This window comes from Pan paniscus, chromosome 3, assembly GCF_029289425.2.
Source record: "Pan paniscus chromosome 3, NHGRI_mPanPan1-v2.0_pri, whole genome shotgun sequence".
NCBI classification, from domain to species: domain Eukaryota; kingdom Metazoa; phylum Chordata; class Mammalia; order Primates; family Hominidae; genus Pan; species Pan paniscus.
In genome coordinates, this window is record NC_073252.2 from 136,818,834 (window position 1) to 136,841,964 (window position 23,131).

Sequence of the window (23,131 nt, forward strand, 5' to 3'; positions counted from 1 at the left end):
GGGAAATGGAAAGAATCAAATGTAAGAAACATGTCAGAAGAACAGTAAGACGTGCTGACAGACATTTATCATAGTTATCACATACACACTTCAGTAATTTTGATGATGATAATCATTATGTTATAGAAATATCGCAGGGAAACTACCTGATTTACATAAATCTGCTCAGTCCTGGACCACCTTGTGGTAAACAGTATTTAAAAAAAAATGCAATACAGTGCTGCATAACAATTGTATCTTGTAAAAGTTTCTTTTATGACTTAAGAAGGGAAATGAGGGGAGGAATTCAGATATAGCAAGAGAGTGAAAGGTGAATGACAGAGAAAAACTAAGGCCACCCTAGAAATGAACAAGTAATATGGGTTTTTATGGGACTGTTAGGCATTGTGAAATATTTCATATTCTCTATCAGAAAGTCTCCATTTGTACAATATCTTTTTGAAAACCAGATAGAATTTTAAAAAGGATAAGTGATCTAGGAAACTTTTGCAAGTTTCTTTATCCCAGCCATCTTAAGTTCCTTTTTTTTTTAACATTCTATATGGTTCAGGATATTCACCTGCAAACAATATAATCTACTTGATTATGATCTAATCAGTGTTATGCACTAAATGTTTGCATCCCCCAAAATTTATATGTTGAAGCCTTAATCCTCAGTGTGTCTGTATTTGGAGATGGGGCCCCAAGGAAGTAATTAGGTTACATGAGGTCATAAGGGTGGGGCCCTGTTCCTATAGGATGAGCACCCTCATAAGAAGAGACAACACTCTTCGATTCTGTCTCTCTCTACACACACGCACACTGAGGAAAGGCCACATGAGGACACAGTGACAAGGCAGCTGTCTACAAGCCAGGAAGAGAGTCCTCAGCCAAACAGAATCAGCTGGAACCTTGGTCTGGGACTTCCAGCCTCCAGAACTATGAAAAAATTAATTTATATTGTTTAGGCCACCCAGTCTATAGCATTTTGTTACAGCAGCCCAAGCAGATAAAGACAAGCAATAAGGCATTTATTACTGTTTTTCATTGAAGCTAAGATGTCATTATTTGTTAAGGCACATCATTGTTTTATAATCCATTAAGAAAGATATATTATTGCTAATTAAATTACAATATGTCATGAATTATAAGAAGCATCCCAATTTCAGGAATGTAAAAGTGGGGGAAATGTACATCTTAGAATCGATGGAATAAGGTAAATATACTGGGAAGCTTATAGACTTTTCAGGAAGACCAGGGGAATAGGTTTAGATGCTTCACAGCCAGAAACAAAGCATCCCAGAAAAATGCCCAACCATTCCATGTGACTAGTCCAGCAGAAACAGCATTGTCACCATTGCCATGCCAATCATCACCTGTGACACATCAGAAACTCTGCCACCTGCCCTGGAAGAACTAATGCCTGCAGACTTGCCAAAACAGCCAATCATCAGCACCACTCTAAGTCCCTTTGGTGACTATGAGCATGAAGGAGAAACCCTTTCAATAATTATGCCAGGACAACAGGCATAAACCAGACTGCTCAAGGGAAACCAGACATTTGGTCATGCTTGGTGGAAACTAGAACCCTAGTTACAAAAGAGTCTGGGAAATATTTTTAGCTTTTCTGCTTCTATTATAAAGGAAGACAGGCTAGAAGGGGGTTGCACTAGATGTTAAGTGAGCCTATGTACATGACCTGCTACACATTTGTTAAATATGGGGGCAGAAACAGTGGCCCATTCCTGTAATCCAGCACTTTGGGAAGCTGAGGTGGGAGGATCACTTAAAGCCAGAAGTTCAAGACAAGCCTGGGCAACATAGCAAAACCCTGAGACTACAAAACAAAATACAAAAATTAGCTGGGCATGGTGGCACACGCCTGTAGTCCTAGGTACTTAGGAAGCTAAGGCAGGAGAATCACTTGAGCCCAGAAGTTCAAAGCTGCAGTGAGGTATGATTGCACCACTACACTCCAGCCTATGTGACAGAACCAGACCCTGACTCTAAAAAATAAATAAATAAATATTGGAGAGCTTATGGATGAATACATTCCAAAAAAACTGAATATTATAACAATTTTGTTATAGTGATATGGTTTGGCTGTGTCCCCACCCAAATTTCATCTTGAATTGTAGCTCCCATAATCCCTACATGATACTGAATAAGTCTCACGAGATCTGATGGTTTTATAAACGGCAGTTCCCTTGCACAACTCTCTTGCCAGCCGCCATGTAAGACATGTCTTTGATCCTCCTTTGCCTTCTGCCATGATTGTGAGGCCTCCCCAGCCATGTGGAATTGTGAGTCCATTAAACTTCTTTTTCTTTATAAATTACCCAGTCTTGGGTATTTCTACATAGCAGTATAAAAATGGACTAATATAGGCCTGGCACGGTGGCTCACGCCTGTCATCCCAGCACTTTGGGAAGCCAAGGCAGGTGGATCACGTGAGGTCAGGAGTTTGAGACCAGCCTGACCAACATGGTGAAACCCCATTTCTACTAAAAAATACAAAAATTAGCTGGGCTATGGTGGTGGGCATCTGTAATCCCAGCTACTCAGGAGGCTGAGGCAGGAGAATCACTTGAACCCAGGAGGCGGATGTTGCAGTGAGCCAAGATTGCACCACTGCACTCCAGCCTGGGCGACAGAGGGAGACCCTGTCTCAAAAAAAAAAAAAAAGAAAAGAAAGAAAGAAAAGAAAATTGACTATTACATATAACAAAGAAAGAGCCTCTATGTAAACCAGAAATTGTTTTGAGCTGGCTTTGTTGCAAGGGCTCTTACCTCCAGCAGCAGGGCCAGAAAAGCCTCATGAAGACAGCATTTTATCAGGAGTGATTAGCCATTTTGCTCACTCTGAGCTTCAGAATGTTGATGCTAAATTTGTTCCATCCAAGATAAATTTATATTACAATGCCTGAATGTTTTCTTTCAGTTGGAATTTTATGACGATAACAAATGGGTCTGCTCTGTTACGAGAACTATATGCATAGTTATGCATTGACCTGTAAAGGATGTACAGAAGTTTCTGGACTCGATCTCTTGTTTCTTCTCATAGATGCATTGGCCTCTATGGCGAGGAGACTCATTATGCTTTATGCTCCATCTTACTTTTCAGGACACTCTATTCTACAACACTCTTGTCCCATACTCTTCTCCTCTCTAAGAAGTCTACTTCTTGCTGCAGAGCCCTTTTTCACTGATCACAGAGAGTCTGAGGCCTTTGTTTTGTAAGTGATAACATTTCACAAACATTAAACCTCTGCATGTAATTTTCTCCTTTAAATAACACTCTCTAGAAGCTTCTTACCTCCCAGGAGACATCACTGAGGCTAGGGGCCCCAGAGAAGGACAGAATGGAGATTTGACTTCTTTAGCAAGACTCGGAGCTTGAAAAACAGGGTTAGGCAGTCCCACATAGTTTCTCAATGGGTCACCACTGGCATTTTAAGTGGGACAATTATTCCTTATGAGGACTGCCATGGGCAGTGCTTCACCTCACTTAATGTCAGTAGCACACTCCAGTTATGGTTGCAATAAACAGCACTCACAATCTTCCCCAAATGCCCCTTAGAGAAATAGTAATTCCCCTATCTGAGCTCTGCTGAGCTGAAGAGATTTCCTAAATGTCTATAGCATCACATAAAACCAAGTCCACAGGACCAGACTCATTTCACAGAGTTCCTCTCAATGTAGGAAGAATAAAACCCACTGGGTTAGGATAGCTAGGCCTAGGGTGACAACTTTGTCCTAGTTTGCCCAGGACTGTTCAGTTTTCTTGCTTGTTTTGTTTTGTTTGAGATGGAGTCTTGCTTTGTTGGCCATGCTGGAGTGCAATGCCACAGTCTGGGCTCACTGCAACCTCCACCTCCCAGGTTCAAGCGATTCTCCTGCCTCAGCCTCCTGAGTAGCTGGGACTACAGGCATGTGCCACCACACCCAGCTAATTTTTGTATTTTTAGTAGAGACGGGGTTTCACCATGTTGGCCAGGCTGGTCTCAAACCCCTGACCTCATGATCCGCCCGCCTTGGCCTCCCAAAGTGCTGGAATTATAGGCATGAGCCACCGTGCCCAGCCAGGACTATTCAGTTTGAGCACTGAGCTCAGTCCTGGGCAAACTGGAATAGTTGATCACCCTAACTCAGCTGTGATGCTTCTTGTAGGAAAGGATAAGACATAAAGGAGCTCACTTCTTCTAATCTGGAGGGAATGTGAGAAGAAAAGAGGGGACAGACAGAAAAAAGTACACCTAGGGTTCTTGCTTCCTCTCCTACCCCAGACATAGCCATCCTTTGGCCTACAAAGCCTTACAAACATCCAGATAGGTGGGAAGCACCCAAGGGCAGGGGCTCTGCGCACTTCCTCACTGGGAAGCAATACTCTAGCCAGCTACCCTGGCTGCAGCCTGGAGCAACCACACCTGGCGTCTGTAAAATGAAGGAGTTGGAGAAGATTCCCTCTTAGGGCCCTATTCACTCACTTTAAATGACTGCTTTAAAGTTTCTCCATTTAACTTTACAGAACTTTTTTCAAACCCTAGGGAACTGATAATGTAAATATTCCAAATAAGGAGTTGAAGCCATCAGAGTCACTCAAGTAAAACAGCCAGAGTGGGTGGAAAGCCATAGAAAATGGGAAAATTCTCTAACGAGCAGACCTACCTTCTTCCTCTCGCCTCCAGCTCTCTGCAGGGTGTTAGGGAAAAAACCACCATAGTTTCCAGTGCTGCCATAACAAAATGCCACAGGCTGCATGCTAGAAGTCCAAGATCAACGCGTCAGCAGGGCTGGTTTCTTCTGAGCCTCTCTCCTTGGCTTCCAGACAGCGGCCCTCTCCCCGTGTCTTCACATTGTTCTCTCTATATATACATCTGTGCCCTAATCTCTTTTTTTTTTTTTTTTTTTTTGAGATGGAGTCTTGCTCTGTCGCCCAGGCTGGAGTGCAGTGGCGCAATCTCGGCTCACTGCAACCTCCGCCTACCAGGTTCAAACAATTCTCCTGCCTCAGCCTCCCGACTAGCTGGGACTACAGGCGTGTGCCACCATGCCTGGCTAAGTTTTTTTTGTATTTTTAATACAGACGGGGTTTCACCATGCTGGCCAGGCTGGTCTCAAACTCCTGACCTCGTGATCTGCCCACTTTGGCCTCCCAAAGTGCTGGGATTACAGGTATGAGCCACTGTGCCCAGCCCGTGAGCCACTGCACCTGGCCCTCTAATCTCCTCTTATAAGGACACTGGTCATACTGAACTGGGGCCCACCCTAATAATCTCATTTTAACTTAATTACCTTTTTAAAGGCCCTATCTCTAAATAAAGTCACATTCTAATGTACTAGAGATTAGGAATTCAATATATGAATTTGGTGGGGGCAAAATTCAGCCCATAACATCTACCTCCCCAGGTTTGGAACTCTTTCCCCTTCCCTTCAGGTTCTTGGTTCCTCCTTCCCCAGGGATTACAGAGCCTAGTAAGAGAGTCATTAGACAGAATCATTCCCAACCTGCTGATGTAACAACTATCTTCAGCTGCTGTTCTTAGCAGGTGGTGAGTGTCAGTGTGTTTGAAATGACCTCTTTTTAAGGTAGAAGTAGAATAGCAGTTCTCAAAATTTTGGGGGAAGGTAAGTAATGTGTTAGTATTATTACAAAAATAATTTTGGCCAGGCACGGTGGCTCACACCCGTAATTTCAGCACCTTGGGAGGCTGAGGCAGGTAGATCACTTAAGGTCAGGAGTTTGAGACCAGCCTGGCCAACATGGCAAAACCCCGTCTCTACTAAAAATACAAAAATCAGCTGGGAGTGGTGGCACGTGTCTGTAATCCCAGCTACTCAGGAGGCTGAGGCAGGCTAATCACTTGAACCTGGGTGGTGGAGGTTGCAATGAGCTGAGATTGCACCAATGCACTCCAGCCTGGGTGATAGAGTGAGACTGTCTCAAAAAAAAAAAAAAGAAAGAAAATAATTTTGACCCAATGGTCTCTGTGAAGGAGTCTTGGGGAATCCCAAGTGTCCCCAGACATACTTTAAAAACAGCTACCTTAGAGGAAATACCTGTGTGGATTCCTTCCTCTTCTAGTTGTCCTTCACTGCTACTCCTCCTGGCCAATACAGGCCTTCCCCATGAGGCAGGAGGATTTCACCCCAATCTCAACCCACCCTAATGACACAGAGTAAGGCCCAGCTTTAGAGCTGTGCTTACAGGTGTCCACAGGACCTCAGTCTTAGAAGACAGCACATGGCAAGAACAGACATGAATACACATTAAACCAAGGCCAGGATGCCTCCTGACTCCATCTTCCACAATGACATCACTTTGCCCTAGTTTTCCCACAGGTGAGTCAACAACTTCCCACGTTAGGTAGATGATAGCAGCAAGCAAGCCTATATTAGTTAGGATTAAGTTTAGCTAAATATAAGGACCAAAACAAAATTTTTTTACAGTAGCTTAAATAAGATAGAAATGTATTTCTCTTTCATGTAAAAGAAATCTAGGAATAGGCATCCCAGGACTGGTATGGTGGCTCCACAAAATTGTCAGGGACCAGTATCCTTTCAGCTCACAGTCGGCCCTCCCTATGTTATATGCTCATCCTCAAGATCCAAGGTGGGTGCTGAGCTCCAGCTATTGCAACTATATTCCACCCAGAAGAAATGGAAAAAGAACATTTCTCCAGGAGCTGTGATACTTCTGTTTAGGTCTCATTGGCCAAAATTAAGTCACATATTTACCTACAAAAGAATTTAGGAATGTATTTTTTCAGTTGGGCAACAACATGTCGTACCAATGAAGAAGGGAAGAAGGAATGTTGGGAGGCACTAAGCACACTTGGTCACAAACCATCAATTAGAGTTCTTCCCCTCTAGAATTCAGCAAAGCCAAATTGAGATGGCAGCTAGAATTCAGCAAAGCCAAACTGAGATGGCAGCCACTACCTGACTCACCAGCCAGGTGACTCACTCCTGCCCACCAGCCTGTCAGCAAAACTGTGTTTCTACATGTCACAGACCTTCCACATTGCTAAAAATATTCACACCTCTGAATGTTACATTTTTTAATGCAGAGGGTCTACTATTTGGCATATTCTCTAAATTTTCAAATTATATGTTTTTATGTAAAAATTATTATCTATGTCAGACACTGAACGTAAATACACATAAACATTAACTTAAAAGTTTACAGAGATTATTTCTGGGTAGTAGAATCACAGAACATTTTTCTTTGTTTTTATTGTTGTTTTCATTCTTTTCTGTAGATAAAAATGTTTCTGTGACCGGGCAAGGTGGTTCACACCTGTACTCCTAGCACTTTGGGAGGCTAAAGCGGGCAGATCACTTGAGGCCAGGGGTTCAAGACCAGCCTGGCTAACATGGCAAAACTTCATCTCAGGTGGGGGCAATGGCTCACACCTGTAATCCCAGCACTTTGGGAGGCCAAGGCAGGCAGATCACAAGGTCAGGAGTTCAAGACCAGCCTGGCCAACATAGTGAAACCCTGTCTCTACTAAAAATACAAAAAATCAGCTGGGCGTGGTGGTGGGCACCTGTAATTCCAGCTACTAGGGAGGCTTGAGGCAGGAGAATTGCTTGAACCCAGGAGGCGGAGGTTGCAGTGAGCCAAAATCATGCCACTGCACTCCAGCCAGGGTGACAGAGCGAGACTCTGTCTCAAAAAACAAACAAAAAAAAAAAAACAAAAAGCTGTTCCTCCAATGTACACACATGGCTTCATTGCTTCTATAACTGGGTGAAGCCGTAATTTCTTTTCAGTTTTTGTTTCTGTTTTTGTTTTTGTTTTTCTTGAGACGGAGTTTCGCTCTGTTGCCCAGGCTGGAGTGCAGTGGTGCAATCTTGGCTCACTGCAACCTCTGCCTCCTGGGTTCAAGCGATTCTCCTGTTTCAGCCTCCAGAGTAGCTGGGATTACAGGCGCCCATGACCATGCCCAGCTTATTTTTGTGTTTTTTAGTAGAGATGGAGTTTCGTCAAGTTGGCAAAGCTGGTCTTGATCTCCTGACCTCAGATGATCCGCCTGCCTTGGCCTCCCAAAGTGCTGGGATTACAGGCGTGAGCCACCGTGCCCAGTCCGTAATTTCTTTTCTAGAGCCCAGTCTTATAGCCCTATTATTCATTAGTTGAGGGATTTATTTATTTACAACCCACAGTAGCTGAAACCAGAAATAATTTAAGAAATCTGGTGCTTGAAATAGTTCTTTACTCCTCAACCACTCTATTTCTTCTCAAATAACATTTCTGGGGTTAAATATAAAAATTACATCATGACTGTTCTTAATATTTCAAAATTATGTCTTGTGGTTTAAAGACAGCCTGAGAATAAATGTAACCCACAAACATTTTGAAGTTCCGATCTGCTATTGCAATTATATATGAGTCAGAAGAAGGGGAAAGTTCTACAATTAAGACTTTGTAAGGAAAAATGAATGTTTTTCTTCCCAGAAACTCCCCAGGAAGAATTCCCCTTCTGCACTTTTGACTTTGTCCATTTGCCAGGGAATTTTTTACAACTGAAACTGAATCCAGCCGATCTGGTAATAGCTGACTCCCAGGGTGTTGTTCTGCTCTTCAATCCCCATCACCATCCAGCTGTTGACATGACCACAGGAACTCAGGAAGGGGATGGTGGCGCTGGTCAAGGAAGAAAATTCTGACACAAGCTAAAACATGGATAAACCTTGAGACATTATCAGTCCCAAAGGCAAACAGCATAAGTCTCTGGCTTCCAGAGGGAGCTTGTTAATTATCCTACCCATCCCGCACTGCTTTTTCTCCAGAAAGGACATTTACTGAAAGGCAATTCTTTTTGATTTTTATGTTTGTGCTTGTTGTTCCTACCCTAGAGCCAAAAGACTGACAAGCAATTTAAACACACCAATCCTGCTAGAAAAATACCCAAAGGCACATGTATAAATGCATTAACTTCACACACAAAGAATAGCCCAGTTATATTTACTGAAGATTTACACAGTGTGAGGTAACAGATAAAATGGGTCCAGACTGGACAGAAGGCTCAATTACTTGTCTCAGGGAAATAAAGAGAAAGCTAGTTATTCCATTCACTTGAATCTACTCCACATCTAGCTATTGATGAGTACAAGACAGGTGGCGGATCCTACAACCCTCCTTGTAGGGCACACAGTAACAACCTTTCGCAGTACAGCCCGGCTGTCATATTTGCAAGGCATACAGTAGCACCAGGATAAAATATAAAATTTTCATGATCAGCAGAAGCAGATTATCCTCAAAGCTAAGGAAATTCATGCTCAGGACCCCTTACTTACACAATTTCTTCTATTCTCATTCCAAATAAATATGTGCTTCCTTACCTAATTTTCTGTTTGTATTTTTTCTATAAAAGGAACTCCAAATTCCATAAGCTTCAGGCCCCACAAAACCTGGACTCTCCCCTGTAGCAAACAAAACAATGGGGCTGGGTGCAGTGGCTCATACCTGTAATCCCAACACTTTGGGAGGCCAAGGTGGGAGAATCACTGGAGCTTAAGAGTTTGAGACCAGCCCTGGCAACATAGCGAGACCTCGTCTCTACTAAACATCAAAAAAATTAGCCAAGCATGGTGGCATGTGCCTGTAGTCTCAGTTATTTGGGAGGCTGAGGCAGGAGCATGGGTTGAGCCAGAGAGATCCAGGCTGCAGTGAGCTATGATCACACCACTGCTCTCCAGCCTGGGTGACAAGAGCGAGGCCCCGTCTCAAAAAAAAATAATAATAATAAGTAAAACAACGGGTTGTGTGTTCTTACTTTTTTATTTTTTGTTGTAAATTGTGCCAAAAAGCATATAAAATTTACCAACTTGACCATTTTTAAGTGTACAGTGGTATTAAGTACATTCACATTGTTGTACAATAATCTTTACTATCCATCTCCAGAATATTTTCACTGTGTAAAACTGGAACTCTGTACCCATTTAAAAAGTCACTCTCCATTTTCCCTTTCTCGGCCCCTGGAAGCCACTACTCCGTTATACTTTCTGACTTACAAATTTGACTACTCTAGGTCCTCGCTATGAATGGAATCACATGCTGTACTAGCTGTCTTTTTGTGACAAGTTAATGGTGTCTCAAGGTTCATCCGTAGTTGTAGCATCCATCAGAATTTCCTTCCTTTTTAAGGCTGGACAATATTCCTTTGTATATGCCATATTTTGTTTTTCCATTCTTCCATCAATTTGATTTGAACTTTTTTTATTTTAACATAAATGCTTGTAACCATTTGAAAAGTCATGTAAAAAGTCATTTGAAAAGCACATTCTCTAGAAGGTGCATAGAGGTCTCTTGTCAGTCTCATCTACATGAGGATTCAGAGTTCAATGAGGAATCACAAACGGACAGTTATCTTTTCATTGCCAGCTTATGAATAGCTTCCGCTAACAAATAACACAGTCTACATTTTCTCACCTGGGCATCCCACATTTCTTTCTGCATATTCTTTAATCAACCAATACATATGTATTGAGATATGTGTGTGTGTGTGTGTATATATATATATATATTTTTTTTTTTTTTTTTTTTTTTGAGACAGAGTCTAACCCTGTCGCCCAGGCTGGAGTGCAGTAGCACAATCTCAGCTCACTGTAACCTCTGCCTCCCGGATTCAAGCAATTCTCCCTGCCTCAGCCTCCCGAGTAGCTGGGATTACAGGCACGTGCCACCACGCCCAGCTAATTTTTGTATTTTTTAGTAGAGACGGGTTTTCGCCATGTTAACCATTGACCAGGCTGGGTTTGTTTGTTTGTTTGTTTGTTTGTTTGTTTGTTTGTTTGTTTTGAGACACAGTTTTGCTCTTGTTGCCCCGGCTGGAGGGCAATGGCACAGTCTCGGCTCACTGCAACCTCAGCCTCCCAGGTTCAAGCAATTCTCCTGCCTCAGCCTCCCAAGTAGCTGGGATTATAGGCATGCACCTCTACGCCCAGCTAATTTTTTTAGTAGAGACGGGGTTTCACCATGTTGGTCAGGCTGGTCTCAAACTCCTGACCTCAAGTGATCCACTCGCCTTGGCCTCCCAAAGTGCTGGGATTACAGCCGTGAGCCACCTCACCCGGCCTGTATTGAGAGATATCATAGCTTTTTATTTTCAACTATCTTTCAGCACCTTCAGTGTTCTGAGTGTAATATTCCACTTTGGAGAGTGAAAAGAAAAAAAAATGAGTAAGAGTAAGCCTGGATAAATTCACTTTCCAGAGGAGGAGACACACCCACAAATCCTAATACAGTGTAATCAGTTCAGTAATAGAGGTATTTATGCACAAGGTGCTGAGGGAGCACATAAGGGAAGGATTATTTCAGTATAAGTGAGTCAAGACTACCCAGAGAAGGTTACATTAAAACTGGACATTAAAAAAGATATTTGCTTGGTGAAGAAAGTTGCCAAAGGTGTTCTATGCAGAAGAAACAGTGTGAGCAAAAGGCTTGAAAGCTTTGCTACCTCCAGAAGAAAGCAAATATTCTGGTGGCTAGAGGGCAGAATGCATTAGTAAGAGTAGCAAGGGATGGGGTGCAAGAGAGATCACAGGGCTAGGCTGTGCATGAGGCTTGCTAAGGAATTAGTACTTTTTCTGGTGAGCAAAGGTCTTTCACCTGGCGGGGAGAGTGGGCATGGAGGGGAGCAGTGGGCGGAAAAAGGGTACATCCTGATGAAATGTGTGCTTTGTGAAGACCATCATTCCACCAATCAAGATAGGTTAGCGTAAAAAGAAACGAAGAAAGAGAATGAAGGCAAGAGAAAAGGACCAGGAGATCCCTAAATCTGAGTGAATATTTGACCAAAGACAATGTTTTTTCCTCCGTCAGCAGAAATGAAAGCTGATGAGCAAGTGGAATTCAATTTTGAAAAATATTATACTTCTGTGCTTCTGCATTTTAAAACTGCTACTGTGTATGTGTGTGTGTGTGTGTGTATGTGTACAATGTTATACAAGAAAACGGTAATGTTGGCCAGGTGCAGTGGCTCATGCCTGTAATCCCAGCACTTTGGGAGGCCGAGGCGGGCAAATCACGAGGTCAGGAGTTTGAGACCAGCCTGGCCAACATAATGAAACCCCGTCTCTACTAAAAATATAAAAATTAGCTGGGCATGGTGGCGCATGCCTGTGATCCCAGTTACTCGGGAGGCTGAGGCAGGAGAATCGCTTGAACCCAGGAGATGGACGTTGTGGTGAGCCAAGGTCACTCCAGTCTCAGCAACAGAGCAAGACTCCATCTCAAAAGAAAAGAAAAGAAAATGGTAATGTTGGCTATCATTGGGCGGGAAATTTAAGGACAGCTTTAATTTTCTTCTTTATACTCTCCTCTATTTCTCAATGTTCTGTACATAAATATATTTCTTTTGACAATAGGAAAATAATATTTTTTAAAACTGTAATTTCTAATCATCCCTAGCTCTTTCATGTTGTGGAAGTTATCATTTGATTGTGTGGTGAGTTGGGGAGCTCCACTCATCCCTAACCAAGCCCCAGAATAGGGTCCCAGAACAATAGATATTCCCAGATCTGACTGTACCCCCAAAATAAATGCATGCAAGTAATGGGAGGGGGAAAAGAATATACACAAAAGAAAATGTGTGACCCTTACATCCACATGGGGAATATATATACATATATGTGTGTGTATGTATATATATATATACACACACATACATACATATAGTGAAAAGTGGAAAAGGGTGGGCTTTGTACTGGTTTACTTTTGAAGGATAGAAAAAGTGAAGGATAGGAGGGTAATATTCCAAGCTGGGTGAATGGTGTGAGCAAAGAGGAATGCATGGAGTGCTTGGCAGAAGGTAAGGGGACAGGCCACTTGGAACAGAGGATTCAGGGAGGAAAACAGGCTGGAAAGGTGGGTTTGAGACCAAGAATCCTCGAGGCAGTGGGAATCAATAGTTGTGAGTAACAGTTCTGATGCAAGAAACACAGGACTTTAGGAAGATCAGTTTGAGGGTGGTGGGCAGGAAACATTGCCAGAAAGGAAATGGGGTTGGAGGTGCGGCTTCCTCATTGCCACACCAGGAAGAGAGTGGGTAGAGCAAAATGTCCATCGCCAATGCTATGTCTTCACCGGTCCCTTTCAAACGTGCTGTTTCTTTCTTTAAAAATAAAAACAAATGTATTGAGATGTAATTCCTATGCCATACAATTACACATTTAGAGTATAGAATTCATTGCTTTTTAGTATACTCATGTAGTTATACAAATGTCACCATAATTTAATTTTAGAACATTTTCATAAAAGAAACCTCATACCCATTACCAGTCTTCTCCCATTCTCCCCTAACCCTCCAGTCCTAAGCAGCCACTAATCTATTTTCTGTCTCTATGGCCTTTCCTGGGTATTTCATATAAATGGAATCATATAGTGTGCAGTCTTTTGTGCCTGACTTCTTACACTTAGCATGAGGTTTTCAAGGTTTTCCGTGTTATATATCAGTACTTCATTCCTTTCAAGGCTGAATAATAATATTCCAGTGTATGGACATACCACATTTCACTTATCCATTCATTAGTCATTCTAGTTATTTCCACCTTTGAGCTATTATGAATAATGCTGCTATAGGCATCCATAGTTTTGTGTGGATATAGGTTTTCATTTCTCATGGGTATATAGTGAGGAGTGGAATTGCAAGATGTATGTTAACTAGATTCAGTTAATCTGAATGTTTCTGTTTCTGACCTATTATTTTACAGGCTCTTTGATGAATCTTACTGTTCATTTGTTCATTTGTTTTTGAAGCTGGCTTCTCACCCAGTGTAACTCTGAATTTCATTCAGCCAGTGCAGCCTTCACCCTAACTTGACTCAGCCTTTCTTGTGATTTTCAAAGCTGAAAAGGAAGTAGGTGTGTGCCAGAGCCATCTGCTCTTCTCAAGAAAGCAGATTTGGCCATGGAGCAAGTCGACTCAGCCCACATTCAGGCTGCCCTGTGCCTCCTACACTTTCATGGTAAAGAAAACCAAACATGTCTCTCTCTCTTAAGTCTAGGTAAATTGGGCCAGGCACGGTGGCTCACAGCTGTACCTCAGCACTTTGGGAGGCCAAAACAAGAGGATCACTTGAGGCCAGGAGTTTAAGACTAGCCTGGGCAACATAGTGAGAACCCATCTCTACAAAAAATTTAAAAAATGAGCTGGGTGTGGTGGCATATGCCTCTATTCTCAACTACTCTGAGGGGCTGAGGTGGGAGAATCGCTTGAACCTGGGAGGTTGAGGCTGCAATGAGCCATGACCATGCCACTGAACTCCAGCCTGGGTGACAGAACAAGACTCTGTCTCAAAAAAAAAAAAAAAAGAAACCTGGATAAATCAGAAGCATCCCATATGGAAGCAGAAAAATTTTGCCCAATCAAGCATCTTCTGCTAGAACTCTTTTCCTCTGTTGATTGAGACAAAGATTCCTTAAGGAGGGATCCCAGGATCTCAAAACCAGTAACTGTCAGAGCAACGGCTGAAGCTCAATGCTTTAGAAATGTGTGTAAAATTAGAACTATCAAGAGGGTTTGTTGTTATTGTTGCTTAGGGTTTTATGCAGGAACACCTGAGAAATAAATGACAACCAGAAGGAAAGAAAAAAAGCAACATTTTGCAAGCCCTAGGTTAAGATGATGTCATGTGAAACAAAACAAACAAGTTTTTAAAAATACAGCCAAAGCAAAGATAAGAGACAGTTATAATAAACGTCTTGTATCTTCAGATTCCAGAACATCTCCTCCCCTAGGAGTCAATGTGATGGCAACCAAAGTCACGTACAGTACTAAAAATGCTGAGTTAGCCAAAACCAACTAACTGACCTATGATCAATACCGAAAGTCATCAATGGGTAGTTAAGCAATAGCAAATGATAGACCTGTTCTGAAGACTTGACAATGGAGGGAGCAAGATTTATACCTCAATATTGTTCTAACAATATTTCAGCATCCCTGCCAGCACTGTGTGATTATAAATGGATTCTGCTAAGAGTAATAACCTTACTCCCAGAATCCTATATGTATGGGAAATAGGGTGCCAGGGGAACAGCCATACTGAGAGAGAGGTGTTATAAAGCCTGAGTTAGGAAAGAGATTAATGTTCCAGTGTTATAGAACAAAACATTCTGAGGAACACAAGATGATGGCCTGTCTCTCTGTTATTGGGAACTTGTAACCTACAAAGAAACATAAGAGGTAACAAGTAACTTGACATTAGAAGCAGTGAACTACCTGCCTTAAGAAAGTAAGGATTTAACTCTTATGGTATAAAGTATGGCATAAACTGGAAAGTGTTCTGTTCAATCAGAAGAGGCAGATCCCCTCCTCCTCTTGTTTCTGAATTCTTTCATGCTGATGAACTAACACATCTTCTGGAAAAATCATTCAACATGGCTATTTTTAAATGTTCTCAGAAAAGAATCTTTCTGGGGAATGGACATAGGCGTGGGACGTCTGGCAACAAAACATGCTTGGTCTCTGCTTTGGAGGAGACCCCAGACAACAGGTATGCCCCTCCCAACCTTTCTCAACCATGACCCCGGTCCCTCGCAAGAGTAAGCTTTACCAGTCTTGTCCAAAGCAGGCTACACATGGATAAGCTCAGGTTACAGTTGGTGGGTGGGGATTAATTTTTGCTGCCTAGTTCTGGTATGCTCAATAAAAGTTCTGGACATCCATACATCTGTTTCAGTTTCCCCCGGTGCCTATTCTGCCTGGAAGGTGTAGGCATGGAGATGAGGCCCTTCCTCCATTTCCCCATAGAGACTCTCATTATTCTGTCCTAAAACCAAATCTGTTCAGTTGAGGTTTTGATATCTGCCAACATCAGATGGCCCTATCCTCCACGGCACCCCTAAACTGTTAGCTTTTCAGTGAGGCTATTATCAAAGCTGTCTGGACCACTTAGGGTCATAGCTCTGCAACTCCTCTGTTGCCAGATATCAGTTTTCTTGGTCTTCTATTGCAATGTGCCAGCTCCACTATCCCTCCCCATTCTGAATCTTACACTTTGATCATCTGGATACCCCCACTGGGCTCTTCCTTTAGCCGGGTGCTTTCCCAGTACCTTGTCCCAGCTTCTTCCCTTTACCTCCTGGCTGGCTGCCTCAAGACTGGTTGAGGTTATTACAGTGCACCTAAGGGTAATAGAAATTCAAGAAAATGCAAGTACACTGTGAGACTGACCTCTGACCTTGCACATGTGGATCTCAGTTGCATCACTTTAATTTCCCTGCCTTTTTTTCTTCAAGGAGCCCAAGACCAAAAATTAAAAAGAGAGAAAGGAAGTATACTAGTCAGGATTCTCCAAAGAAACAGACCAATAGGATATACAATTGACCCTTGAAAAAAGTGGGGGCTGGAGTTATCGACCCCTCCACAGTCGAAAATCCACATATAACTTTTGACTCTCCAAAAATTTAACTACGAATAGTCTACTGTTGACCAGAAGCCTTACTGATAACATAAACAATCAATTAACACATATTTTGTATGTTACATGTATTATTTACTGAATTCTTACAATAAAGATAGCTAGAGAAAAGAAAATGTTATTTTAAAAATCATGAGGAGGCCGGGTGCCATGGCTCACGCCTGTAATCCCAGCACTTTGGGAGGCCGAGGCGGGCAGATCATGAGGTCAGGAGATCGAGACAATCCTGGCTAACACGGTGAAACCTCGTCTCTACTAAAAATACAAAAAATTAGCCAGGCGAGGTGGCAGGCGCCTGCAGTCCCAGCTACTCAGGAGGCTGGGGCAGGAGAATGGTGTAACCCAGGAGGTGGAGCTTGCAGTGAGCTGAGATCGCACCACTGCATTCCAGCCTGGGCGACAGAGCAAGACTCCATCTCAAAAAAAAAAAAAAAAAATGAGGAAGATAAAAATATTTACTATTCATTAAGCGGAACTGGATCATCATAAAGGTCTTCATCCTCGGCCGAGCGCAGTGGCTCACGCCTGTAATCCCAGCACTTTGGGAGGCCAAGGCAGGTAGATCACGAGGTCAGGAGTTCAAGACCAAGCCTGGCCAAGATGGTGAAACCCCGTCTCTACTAAAAATACAAAAAATTAGTCATGCATGGTGGTGGGTGCCTGTAATCCCAGCTACTCAGGAGGCTGAGGCAGGAGAATTGCTTGAACCCAGGAGGTGGAGGTTGCAGTGAGCCAAGATTGCACCACTGCACTCCAGCCTGGGTGACAGAGTGAGACTCTGTCTCAAAAAAAAAAAAAGAAAAGAATAAAAAGGTCTTCATCCTCATCTTCATGTTGAGTAGGCTGAGGAGGAAGAAGAGGGATTGGTCTTGTTGCTCCAGGGGTGCAGAGGCAGAAGAAAATCCACTTATAAGTGGATCCATCAGTTCAAACCTTTGTTGCTCAAAGATCAACTGTACACAGATACATAGAAAGAGATTTATTATGAGGGATAAGCTTACGTGATTATGGAGGCTGAAAAGTCCCGTGATCTACAATCTACAAGCTGGAGGCCCAGGAAAGCCAGTGGTGTAGTTCCAGTCCAGCCCCAAAGGCCCAACAACCAGGAGCACTGATGTCTGAGGGCAGGAGAAGACAGGTGTCCCAGCTCAAGCGGATTGCAAATTAGCCCTTCCTCCACCTTTTTGTTCTATTTGGGTTCTCAACAGATTGGATGATGCCCACCCACGCTGATGACGGTGATCTTTTTTACTGTGTTTCCTGATTCAAATTCCTCTCTCTTCCAGAAGCACCATCACAGAAACACCAAGAAATAACATTAACCAGCTATATGAGCATGCCCTAGCCCAGTCAAGCTGACACATAAAATTAACCGTCACAAGAAGGAAGTGACGGGGAGGGGAGGGGAAGGGAGGGGAGGGGAGGGGAGGGAAGGGAAAGGGTCCTCACTAGTGACGTAGGAATTGTCTAAATATTCCTAATGACCTTTCAACCTGAACTTAGTTCTTGTTTTTACTCATCAGAATCAAATCAGGAGGGAGGAAATGATGGGATGGGAGGGAGAAATCTACCTCTGGTGTTTGAAATTTCATAATAACCCATCATACTCTACAACAGACTTCAACCAGCTAGCAATATCTCTACAAGTTTTTCTTTTAACACTAAGTTTCCGATAAAAGAAACTTGCATTTAGTTGAGTTCTGCCTATACTCAGATTCCTTTCTCAGGAGCCAGGGTTGAAGGCCCAGCAGGCAACTTTTCCAAGGAGAGAAATAGCAAATGAAGTTAACTGACATTAATGAAAGTAAATATTTTATCAATGAAAAAATAATTCTCCCACCTATGATGAAAACTATTTTTTTTAGACTGATGGATAAAAATTCTAAATCATTTCATATACATTGGCTGCATTCTAATGTCTGCTTATGAAAAACAACAATGTTCGGCCGGGCACGGTGGCTCACGCCTGTAATCCCAGCACTTTGGGAGGCCGAGGCGGGCGGATCACCAGGTCAGGAGATCGAGACCATCCTGGCTAACACAGTGAAACCCCGTCTCTACTAAAAATACAAACAATTAGCCGGGTGTGGTGGTGGGCGCCTGTAGTCCCAGCTACTCGGGAGGCTGAGGCAGGAGAATGGCGTGAACCCGGGAGGCGGAGCTTACAGTGAGCTGAGATCGCACCACTGCACTCCAGCTTGGGGCCAGAGTGAGACTCCATTTCAAAAAAAAAAGAAAAAAGAAAAACAACAATGCTCTATACATTATATGAATTACATTTCTCTCTTTTTATAATTAATTTTTTATACAACAAATGTACATTTATTGTCTAAAAATTCTAACAGTACAGACGTATACAGGGTACAAAAGTCAAAATCTCGGTTCATCTCTCCTCAGGCCCGATAGGGTTGAGACTCACCACAACATACTTTTTTTTTTCTGAAAACATGTCACGTTCATAAGCACATCATACTTTCTATGGGAAGCAATGATTAGCTGTTCACAGTGGACCCTTCCAGACTTTTTCTGTATATCTGTATCTATTTACACATATAGGTGCTATAAATCTTTTATGTTTTTATTACATATGTTGGGTTGTATTAAACATATTGTTCTGAAACTTGCTTAATATTAAGTCAGAAACATCTTCTGTGTCAATACATCCAGCACTGCCTGACTCTCCTTTGCAGATGTAGAGTTATCACTGAACCGTAAGTGTTTGGTAGCTGTTTTTAGTTTTTCCAGTTCGGCCATTTTCCGATTTTCTTTAATGCCGACTATGCTGTAATAAATATCCATGTGCATTATACATATGTTGCTGAATCAATGTGTGTGAGCATTACTGTTGTATTTTATTTTTATTTTTATTTTTACTTTTATTTTATTTAAACAGCATCTTACTCTGTCACCCAGGCTGGAGTGCAGTAACACAGCTCACTTGCAGCCTTGACTTCCCAAGCTCAAGCGATCCTCCCACCTCAGCCTCCTGAATAACTGGGACCTGAATAGGCATACACTACCATGCCAGGCTAATTTTTTCTATTTTTTGTAGAGACGAGGTCTTGCTATGTTGCCCAGACTGGCCTTGAACTCCTGGCCTCAAGCAATCCTCCCACCATGGCCTCCCAAAGCACTGAGATTACAGGCGTGAGCAACCACATCCAGCCTGAGCATTACTGTTTTGAGAGATATTCCCAAAGTGCTCTCCACAAAGGGTTACAACAACGAACACTTCCATCAGCTGAATGTGAGATTATATTTTTACTTTATTTTGGAGAATGAAGGTAGCATATTATTATTGTATTTATTCGTATTTCCCTAGTTGTGAGATTAAATAATTTTCAGATGTTTCTCAGCCATGTATATTTCTTTTTCTGTAAATTGCCTTAAGTTTGCCCTTTTCTTTTGACTTACTTTTTCTTGCAATTTGAAGCCCTTTAAATATTATGGTTCTCATATGGTTCTGTGAAAACACTTCCTCTCTCTGCTATTTGACACGTAGCTTTAATTATGCATCATTCATTAAATGGAAGTTTTTAAAATAGTTATGAGGACAGATCTGTCCATCTTTTCTTCATGGTTTTTGTGGTTTCAGACTTTTTTGAAAGGCCATCTTTACCCCCACGTTCGTTTAAAAAAGAAAAAAAAACTGGCCGGGCACGATGGCTCACGCCTGTAATCCCAGCACTTTGGGAGGCAGAGGCGGGCGGATCACCTGAGGTCGGGAGTTCGAGACCAGCCTGACCAACATGGAGAAACCCAGCTCTACCAAAAATACAAAATTAGCCAGGCGTGTTGGCGCGTGCCTGTAATCCCAGCTCAGCTACTCAGGAGGCTGAGGAAGGAGAATCGCTTGAATCTGGGAGGCGGAGGTTGCGGTGAGCCAAGATCGCGCCATTGCACTCCAGCCTGGGCAACAAGAGTGAAACTCCGTCTCAAAAAACAAACAAACAAAAAAACAAACAAACAAAAACACTTCTCCTATACTACCTTCTAGTGCCTTCATGGAAAGTTTTTAACGTTTGAATTTTTTTTTTTTCTTTTTTTTGGAGACAGAGTCTCGTTCTGTCACCCAGGCTAGAGTGTGGTGGCGTGACCTCAGCTCACTGCAACCTCCGCCTCCCGGGTTCAAGCGATTCTCCTGCCTCAGCCTCCCAAGTAGCTGAGATTACAGGTGTCCGCTGCCACACTTGGCTAATTTTTTTGTATTTTTAGTAAAGATGGGGTTTCACCACATTGGCCAGTCTGGTCTTGAACCCCTGACCTCAGGTGATCCGCCCGTCTCAGCCTCCCAAAGTACTGGGATTACAGAATATTTGAATTTCTAATTCATTTGGAATATGCTTCTGAAAACAATATGAAACAAAAATCCCTAACATGATGATGGTGGAATCCCTGTCCTGCTCCCATCTTCAATAGAAATCTTCTGATGTTTCATCATTATATCTACAGTGGCTTCTGCCCTTATCAAAGCTTGTTAATAGTTTCTTTTCAAATAAAGAATGTACGTTGAATTCTATTGAGTGCTTTTTCAACATCTAATGAGATCATCATTTGAGCTCTTTCAATTTATTAACATGTGAATTGCATTATTGGATTTCCTAATGTCCAAATTTTATTGTTTCTCTGAAAGTTATATTTCTCAATTTTTCAATGTGTCTCAAATTTCTGATACGAAAGAAATGATATTTTTCAGTATGAACCATCTTCTAAAAAGCAAAAACGAAATGACATTTTTATTCTGCATTATTTAAGAAGATTTAAAAATGAAAATCTAATTATTCTGCTTTTTCAATATCCAAAGCCATGTAAGTAACACAGAAGAATATGTTTTTGTTTCGTTTCTTTCTAGAAAATAAGTACTCAAATTGATATTGTAGCATATGGCCCCGGCATTAAATTTACTTTTTTTGAGACTCTTGTTTCCATGATGCTTTTCATTTGCATTCAGTTGTAGGTTATCTTGTAATGCAGAACGCATTTCTTAAGTGGCTCTCAATGTGCCAGGTTCTGGGCTTGCTTAGCAAGAGTCACAAAATTTGTTACAGCCAATCAATCCTCAGTCCGCTGAAGCAACAGAGAATCATCAGGGTCTCATATTTCTATCTATAAGCAGAAAGATGCCATGTTTATGCTAACCTCATTCACAGAAGGCACAACGTCAAATGTTTTAACAGCAGCCACAATTTGTGTTCATGAGTATGGAGTCATCTTTGAATCTTCCATGTGTACTACCATGTAGAGTTGTGTGATTAATAAGTTATTTTCAAATAATGCTGATGGTGAAGAAGGTGTTAAAGAATAACGAGAACTGGCAGCCACAAGAACCATTACACAAATTAATGTATGACTGTATATGTACATAAGGTCATCTAAACCATCTTTGTATTCTCACTAGTGACGTAGGAATTGTTTCGAAATAGTCCCAGTGACCTTTCAACCTGAACTTAGTTCTTGTTTTAACTCATCAGGATCACATCAGGTTTTTTTCTGTCAAGTATTCAAATAACATGAACTGGTATGTTTCAATCTGTCAGTAACTGATTATGAAACTTCCTATATTTGCTGAAAATATATCCTAATAATTTGTATTAATACATAATTTATTAAACAAACCATTTTTTCAGGCCTAGTTATTTGTGAAAACTTTTTGTAACCTTTCAAGAAATATAAATCAAAAAAGAATAGTCTCTCATAAAGACCTTTTCTATAAGCCAATTGGTCTTGAACTCCTAGCCTCAGTTATCCTCCTGCCTCAGCCTCCTGAAGTGCTGAGATTATAGGCGTGAGCCACCACACCCAGACCCTCTATAAGCCAATTGGAAATTAAATGAACAATAATATTAAAATGATACTAAACCACATGTTCTCACAAGTGGGAGCTAAAGAATGGGTACTAATGGACATAAAGATGGCAACCATAGACACTGGGGACTACTGGAGGGAGGAGGGAGGTGGGGGCAAGGGTTGAATAACTATTGGGTACCATGCTCAGCACCTAAGTGACAGGATCAGTCCTACCCCAAACCTCAGCATCACACAACATACCCAGGTAACCAATCTGCACATGTACCACCTGAATCTAAAATAAAAGTTGAGATTATTTAAATATAAAAAATAAAGTTGCTTTTAAAGAGTTTTTTTAATAAAATAAAAAGGTGTTGAAGTAAATGAAATAGGGAATTACATTTGTTTTAAGTTATTTCATTTCCCAGGTATATTGCTAACTTCCTAGTTTTTCTTTTGTTTTTCTGTTTTTTATTTTATTTGTCTCTTTTAACACCTTTGCTGGTAGGAAGCTAGTTCTTTAATAAGTATTTGTTACAATGGTGATGAGTAAAATGGAAGAATCTGCGTCTTTGAAAGCCAGCATACACTCTTTTTTCAAAAGCAGACATTAAAGTTAAGACATGGTATGTGATCCTGAGCTACGCATTCTCTGAAAAAACAGAACGTGTTGAGGGTATTTTTACTTTTTGTAATTTTTTTTTTACAGAGCCTGTGAAATCAGTTGTTGAGAGATTTTGAAATAAGTTCAAAACCAAAGTGTAGAAAAAAATCACTGAGAAAAAAAGAGAGAAAATAATTGAGGAATCATTACTAAAGGCAACTTTCATCTAAAAAAATGAGAACATTTGCTTGCAATGCAAAATCAGGTTTCAGCTGAAAAGTAAAGCCTGTTAAAACATTAACTACAACAGCAAAAATCTCAAATATTTTTTCA